Raw genomic sequence first — 7440 nt, 5'->3', positions numbered from 1 at the left:
ATAACTATTCCACTTCTAGTAGTAATTGACTTACATTCCTCCTCGTTTGTGTGTTAGCTGAAAATTGACCACTATGTGGATCTGCCAACAGCTTTGCAAGTTGTCCCACTTGTGTCTCTAAAATTCATTTTGAAGCTTCAGTATTCTTCTGATTGGATAGTGAAGCTTGCATGATTTTTTCCAAGGCATCCTCCAATTTACTCATTCTCTCTTGAACTGAAGGATAAAGTGGTTGTTGTTGAAAAGGGGGTTATCTGTTTGATGGACTAGCATCTTGTTTCCATCCAAAACCTTGATTTTGATTGCCTCTCCAACCTTGATTCATATTATTTAGACAATTGTTTTTGGAGAAACTACCTTGTCTTCCCTGGTTGCTCACATAATTAATCTCCTTTTCAGATGGATTGTTTTGGTAAGAACAATGACCATTTGGGTGATCACCTCCACAAAAATCACACCTCATCGGTTGGTGTTGATTCTGAAAAAAATGTGAAACTTGTATTTGTTGCTTCAACTTAGACATCTACTTGGCCAAAGCTTCAATATGTTGTGTCTAGTTTTGTTTTAAGCCAAAATCTCATGAAGTATTAAGGTCAAACATCCCTTTCTTTTGCTCGATCTTGTCTATCATTTTGGGCTTGATAGTTTTTTTATGCCATTGCATCAATAATCTTTGTCAACTGTTCTACATCGACAACCATCTTTGTATCACCAACTGCAACATATAAAAGCATTTTTGTGTCAGGTCTGAGGCAATTATGAAAGATGTTCATTTGTGCAATATCTTCAAACACGTGATTTGGGCATTTTCTCAACATCACTTTAAATCTTTCTCATGCTTCACAAAAGGCTTCATCTAATCCTTGTATGAACATAGAAATATCTAACTTTGCTTTGATGTAGCAGGATAGTGGAAAAAATATTTGTAAAAATTTCTCCTCTACATCTTTCCTACTCGCGAGGATTTGATTCGGATAGGATTTGACTCATTCCTTTGTTTTTCCTGCCAATGAAAAAGGAAACAAACACAAATATACAGATTCTATATCACCTAATTGAAAGCTCATTGTTCTCACCAACTCATAAAATGTAAACAAATGTGTATACAAAAATGCATGTTTCATCTCCAAGGCCTTAGTTGTAGCAGGTATTTAGGAATTTTGACTCTCAAATTTTAACAAAATTGTTCCCTGAAAACGATGCCAAAAACTTGATGCCTTATTTAGGCAAGTGTATCGAGTCAGAAGTGATAAATTGTCCCTAAGGATGGATATCGAACCCACAAGGAACAATTTTTTTTAAATCTCAATGTATAGTATTAATTAAATCAAAGTATGTGTGAAAGTTTGATTGAAAGGTCATTAGTATCATAAAATTATGTGAGAAATTAAATGAAAACAAAGTAAACGATTAAGATAATAAAATTCAGAAAATTGGGATTGAGATTAATCCTTCTCACTCGTCTGTATTTTCAATAAATAAAAACATATAACATCCTAACTTGATTAACATTAATGCACATATGTAAATCATTCGTATCAATTCCTCGCATATAAAATCATTAAGATTGTCTCCTAAATATTGATTCCTCACATATTTATAAGAACATTCTTATCATTATAAACAAATGTTATAAAGCAATTAACATTTCAAATCTATTCTTAGCATTCAAATATGTTAAGCATTATCATTTAGGTTAGATACTCAGAAGTACTTTTCAAAATAAAATGATAATACCATCATCAATCAAGAACATAATATTATAAATAAATATAATCTCAATATCTAAGAGTTTGAACAAATTACTCTCAATCCCAAAGGGAAGACTTAGTCACTCATATTGGCCATTACAAGCATTGAAAGCAAGAAAAGAAGATCTATGGTGTTTCTTAGTGACGAATGCCTCCTTTGGGGTTTTCTATCTCTGATTATCCTCCCTTCTTCTTTGACAGCTCTGCCTCACGCCCTTATTTAACCTAATTTGATGTAGGTTAAGTAACATCTCGCTCAAGCAAGATATTTCTTGCTTAGGCGAGTTTCACGAAAATAAAAACCAACTTCATTAGAGCAAAATCTCTTAAGCGAGACTAAGCGAGTCTTAGGTGAGCATGAGAAATTTCTTGGAGAGTTTGCTCCAGAGAGCAAGTTTGCCTCTAGAGTGATCTCACTTGGGAGAATATGGGTGAGTTCTGGGCGAGTTTGCTCGAGAGAGCAAGTTTGCCTCTAGGGTGATCTTGCTTAGGCGAGTTTGGGCAAGTTTTGGGCGAATGTTGAATGCCCCAACTTTGTGTCTTCTTCTCGTCTCTAAATTTCCATTCCTCCTTTAGCCTTTTAACTCCGTATTCCCCTAGATTTCTGATATTAGCACAAGCTTGGAAATAAATAGTTCTTATTCATCTCATAATCCAAAAATATGTTAAAAGATTCAAATTCCTAAATTTAAGGTTGAATTATAACTTTATCAACAATTAAAATCCATAAGTGCCTAGCTTTTTGCATAAAATGTTACTAAATTATGACATTTATCACAAGGACCAAATGAACAATTTTGTGAAGCTTGGGAGAGATTTAATGTAATGTTGAGAAGATACCCAAATCATGGATTTGAAGTTATTACGTAGTTGAACATCTTCTACAATGACCTCACACCTAATACAAATATGATTTTGGATGCAGCAGTTGGTGGTACAATGATGGTTGTCGATGTTGTACAAGCAACAAGGATTATCGAGGCATTGGCTTTAACATATTATCATGCTCAAAATGATAGACGGATTGTTTAGAAGAAGGGGGTGTTTGAGCTTAATACTTTAGATGCAATTTTGGCCCATAATAAAATTCTTACACAGCAGATTGAAGCATTAACTACATAGATGTCTAAATTGCCAAAAAAATTACAACTTGTGCATTATTTTTTGAATCAGACTCATTCCATGAAGTGTAATTTTTTTGGAGTTGATAATCTAAATGGTCACTGTTCGTACTAGAGTAATCCAGTTGAAGAAGAGGTCCACTACATGGGTAATCAAGGAAGACGAGTCATAATGATATGTCTCAAGGTTGGAGAAGCAATTAAAATCAAGGTTTTGGGTGGAAACAAGATGCTAGTACATCTAATAAGCAATGCCCTTATCAATGACAACAACCACTTTATCCTTCAGTTCAGGAAAGAGCAAGCAAATTGGAAGATACCTTGGAGAAATTTATGCAACTATCTCTGTCTAATCGGAAGAATACTAAAGCTTCAATAAGAAACTTGGAAACACAAGTGAGACAAATTGTTAAACAGTTGGCGGATTAACAAAGTAGTCAATTTTCAGCCAACACGCAAATGAATCCCAAGGAGAATTGTAAGTCAATCACTACTAGAAGTGGTATAATTGTAGGAGAGCGGATTGGTGATAATTTGGTTGCTGATGAGGAAGAGAAAAATGAATGTGAGGGAGAAGAGGAGAAAGAAAAAGAAAAAAAAGAGTGTAAATACTTAAGAAAAAAATGAGAAAAAGAAAAAGAAAATTGAGAATCCAAAGAGAAATGCTCCAATTCTAAATGTACCATATCCAAATTCTCTATAAAAGAAGGATAAGGAAAGGCAATTTACAAGAATTCTTTATATCCTTAAGGGGTTGCAGATCAACATTCCTTTCACTGAAGCTTTTGAGGAGATGCTAAGTTATGCTAGGTTTGTGAAAGATTTGTTGACAAATAAGAGAAAATTCAAGGAGCAAGAAATAGTGGAGTTGGAAGTTAGTTCTAGTGCCATCATTCAGAAATCTTTGCCAGAAAAATCTAAAGATCTTGGGAGTTTTACTTTGCTTGTTACAATAGGCAACCTCGTAGTTGGAAAGGCATTGTTAGATCTTGGAGCAAGTATTAATCGCATGCCTTTATCCATGCTGAAAAAAAATTGGAGACGTAAAAGTGTTGCCGACATGGATGACATTGCAGTTAACTGATAGATCGATAAAGTATCCACATCACTACACAATTTTTCACTTTATGTCACACTAATATGTCAACAAGTAAACAAGTGTTGCTTAAAGGGAGTATAAACAATAGTTTTTTATTGTTGCTTACAAAAGAAGGTTTACTTTCTTTCCTTTAGCTCAAAATGTTTAGAAAAAACATTGGTTATTTATTTTAAGCAACAATTATTAAACATAGACAAACATTAAAATAGTATGAGGCAACAATTTTTAAATTGTAGGTGTTTTCAATTTTAGGCAACATTTTTTAAATTGTAGGTGTTTTATGAAAAACAGTATTTCCCAACGTGAAACATATTTCCACTGAAACTTAAAGAATGTGAAAACCTCACGTAAAAAACCTCAAAACCCTACATTCAAAAAATTTTCAAGTTCCCAAATTATGCTTCATTTGAAGAATGAAAAAGCCTACCCACTGATATCACATTCGTCTGCTCAACCTTGTTCATCTGCTCAGGGTAGTTCTTGAAGAATTGTCGTGTGACGGAGGCGAAATGTGAAGATACCAGATTTACACTACTTTTTTGTTTCGATTTTCTCATGGGTTAAGTGTTTATTGGTTATTTGATTTCTAATTTTAATTTTTTGGATTTTATTTTGAAACGTTTGGTTGAATCGAAAGCATTCTTAGGATCTCTTCGAAGCTAGTTGATTGTGTAATTTATGAGAGTTGAAAAGAATAGACAAATCAAAATTTAAGTAACTTATTAATCCATGAGTTAATAAGTCAAATAAGTAGCTTATGACACTTCATTGTACTCTGTCAACCTTGCATATAACTACCTTCCTTATGTAAAAATTAACTTCCCAATGCATTATCTTTTTAGGCATTTATTTGGAGAAGATCTTGGACTATTTAACATAGGAGTTGAAAAAACTTGAGAAACAACTTGAAAGGGACATTAACACAAACTTGAAAGGTTTTTTATTTTTATAACAAAAAACGAATGAATAAATATGAGATATTTTAGGGATATCTCAACCCGTATATAAAAGGCCTTCCTAAAAAGCACACCCTCCTACCACTATACACAACGAAAAGAACGTTTGAACCACCTAACCTACAAGACGTAACTACCAAACATAGCTCTACCTCTCAAAAAGTTCTCATACAGGTTTTTGACAAACTTCATGCAAATCATTGATTCTCTTTATTGTTCTATAATTTTCTTATTGGCACTTTACCTTTTATTTTTATCAGCAAAGATTTAAATGAATATAAAAGGAACACTTTAGGGGTGTTCCAACCCTTATAAAAAAACCCTTTTGTCCTCTCACACAAAACTCGCGCTAACCATTTTACATTCTCAGCATGTGCATCTTTGCTTAACAGTAACTACTATTTAAAGTTTCAAACAATTCAATCCTCCCCCACCTACTTGTCAACGCTTGATCCATCCAACCTTGCCTAGACTCTATCTAAATAGAATCTGCTAATCAAAGCCAAAAAAACAAGGATAGTCTAGTTCTGAAAAGATTTTAAAGTCCTGCCCCCACCTATACCTAGTCCCCAGTTCCAGCAGTCCTCCACTCGGACTTCCACTACCTGACACATCCCCCACTTATCCATCCAAGTCTTACTCTTAAGCCTGTTTTACTCACTTTACAGATTCACACCTTATTACTACCTGCATCACCTCCAAATTACCGCATATGCTTGTTTGATTATATTTACATTAGCATAAGTTTCATAAGTATGTGGCATTACTTTATCATGCCAGCACCAGAGCAGTACATGAGTTGGCCACCAATGTTCCTTTAGCCTACCCTCTTCCAACACCTGCCTTCCATTTTACTTCCTCCACCCTCATTTACTTGCCTTCCAATACAAGTGTTGTGCACCATTTGTATTACCAATAAATAATACAACATCAGAGATCTACCTGCAGCTTTGCAAACCTGTAGCTCGTCAGATCCCTCCTAGTAACCCCTGCATCACCTTATTCTGTTCTTTTTGGTTTCCTCTAATCTGTTTTCATTCCATCACATCAACATCTTGCTTAACTTCAATTTAGATCTTCCTAACCTCATCTGGATGTTAGGTACCAAATTGATGGTTTTTATACAGCATTCTGCGGCAGAAGCACTCCTTTAAAGTGATATATAAGGCGCACACTAAAAAAGACCACAAAGCAGTTAGCTTGTATCCACCCTCAAACACCAGCCTCAAACATCTACTTGTAGCTTCTAATGCATATTAGAGGGTTTAGCATCCAATCTGCAAATGAGTAGCTAAAGGGGTGACCCATGTGCTTTAGCCACTGCCAAGACTTAAGTCCTCCACGTCTACTACCCCTTGATTAAAAACAATGAAATTCCTTTGCTCTCATATACATGCTACTATAGTTGCCCATGCTCCTTTCCATAATAAATTTTGTCTACTGCTGAGTTGGGGTAAGTAGAAACTTTCAAAGTGAGTCAAGATGGTTTTATGCTGTACAAACACAATGTCAATCCATCTTAAACATAATAACCATACTCTCTGGGCAGCAACACATTCAATGAAGATATGTTGACATGTTTGGTACTTTACCTTAATTAGGTTGTAAACCATTGTTAATTAATACTTTACTTGTATCCTCTTCCTCATTTACATAAATCAAATGCATATTTATCTGTTAAGTACGCAGTTTTAGAATGTAGCATGAGCAACAACATCTTCACCGTGAGACTTCAATTTTCAAATGCGCTCAAGTCAACATAAATTCAAGTAATAGTCATTGCCACAAAATCAATTTAATGAAATATGAAATATTGTTATTTTTCTGTTAACTCTTTAGGAAATACAGTAATACAAACATTTAGGATTTCTCTGTTTCGATGCTACACAAAATTAATTTGAAAGCACTAAACATGGTTAAAATGAGTGCTGATCTTGGTGATTTACAATAAGAATAATTGATTTTGGTATTGGTCAAATGGTAGTTAACCATTCCCAGTTTATTATTGTTAGGTCCTTTAAATAGAAATAGAAAAAAATGAGACTTGTATGTAGTGAATTGCGTGCAGTTTGGTGTGTTACGTTATAGCCTCCAAGATCCTATACTAATTTGGTATTCCGGCTCGAACTTTAGAAAGAAAAAATAGAACATAAGAAAGAAAGAAAGATTAGGTTTGGGAAAAGGTAAAAAATTTAAGGTTATAAGATTAGCGTGAAGCTTAAAAAGATGGATATTTGACATTAATTGGCCTTGGAAGAATTGCTATATGCCCTTCCTTCTACAGATTCACCTTTTCACATTCTTCTTTTTACTTCTTCTCATCTTTCCCACGCAATTTACAATCATACATCTCTACAAACAAAACCTTTCTTTCTTTCTTTTTCTGCACCTTTTTTATTATATCTATGAACTTTCCAAAATTCGTATGTTATTTCCTTGATCATTCATGTATTATTATTTTCAATTATTAATTTTTTAATTATACTATTTCTTTATATTTTACATTAAATGTG

The 7440-nt window shown here is 33.9% G+C and overlaps 1 non-coding gene across 1 annotated transcript; it reads left to right on the top strand.

Annotated features, from left to right (window-relative positions):
- Positions 1-789: 789 nt before the first annotated feature.
- Positions 790-894, top strand: LOC137811561 (small nucleolar RNA R71). Its single transcript, XR_011081096.1, has one exon. It is a non-coding gene; the product is annotated as a small nucleolar RNA R71 (small nucleolar RNA).
- Positions 895-7440: the final 6546 nt, after the last annotated feature.

This window comes from Phaseolus vulgaris, chromosome 11 (assembly GCF_051622355.1).
Source record: "Phaseolus vulgaris cultivar YP4 chromosome 11, ASM5162235v1, whole genome shotgun sequence".
Taxonomy (NCBI): domain Eukaryota; kingdom Viridiplantae; phylum Streptophyta; class Magnoliopsida; order Fabales; family Fabaceae; genus Phaseolus; species Phaseolus vulgaris.
This window is presented reverse-complemented; position numbering and strand designations above follow the sequence as displayed.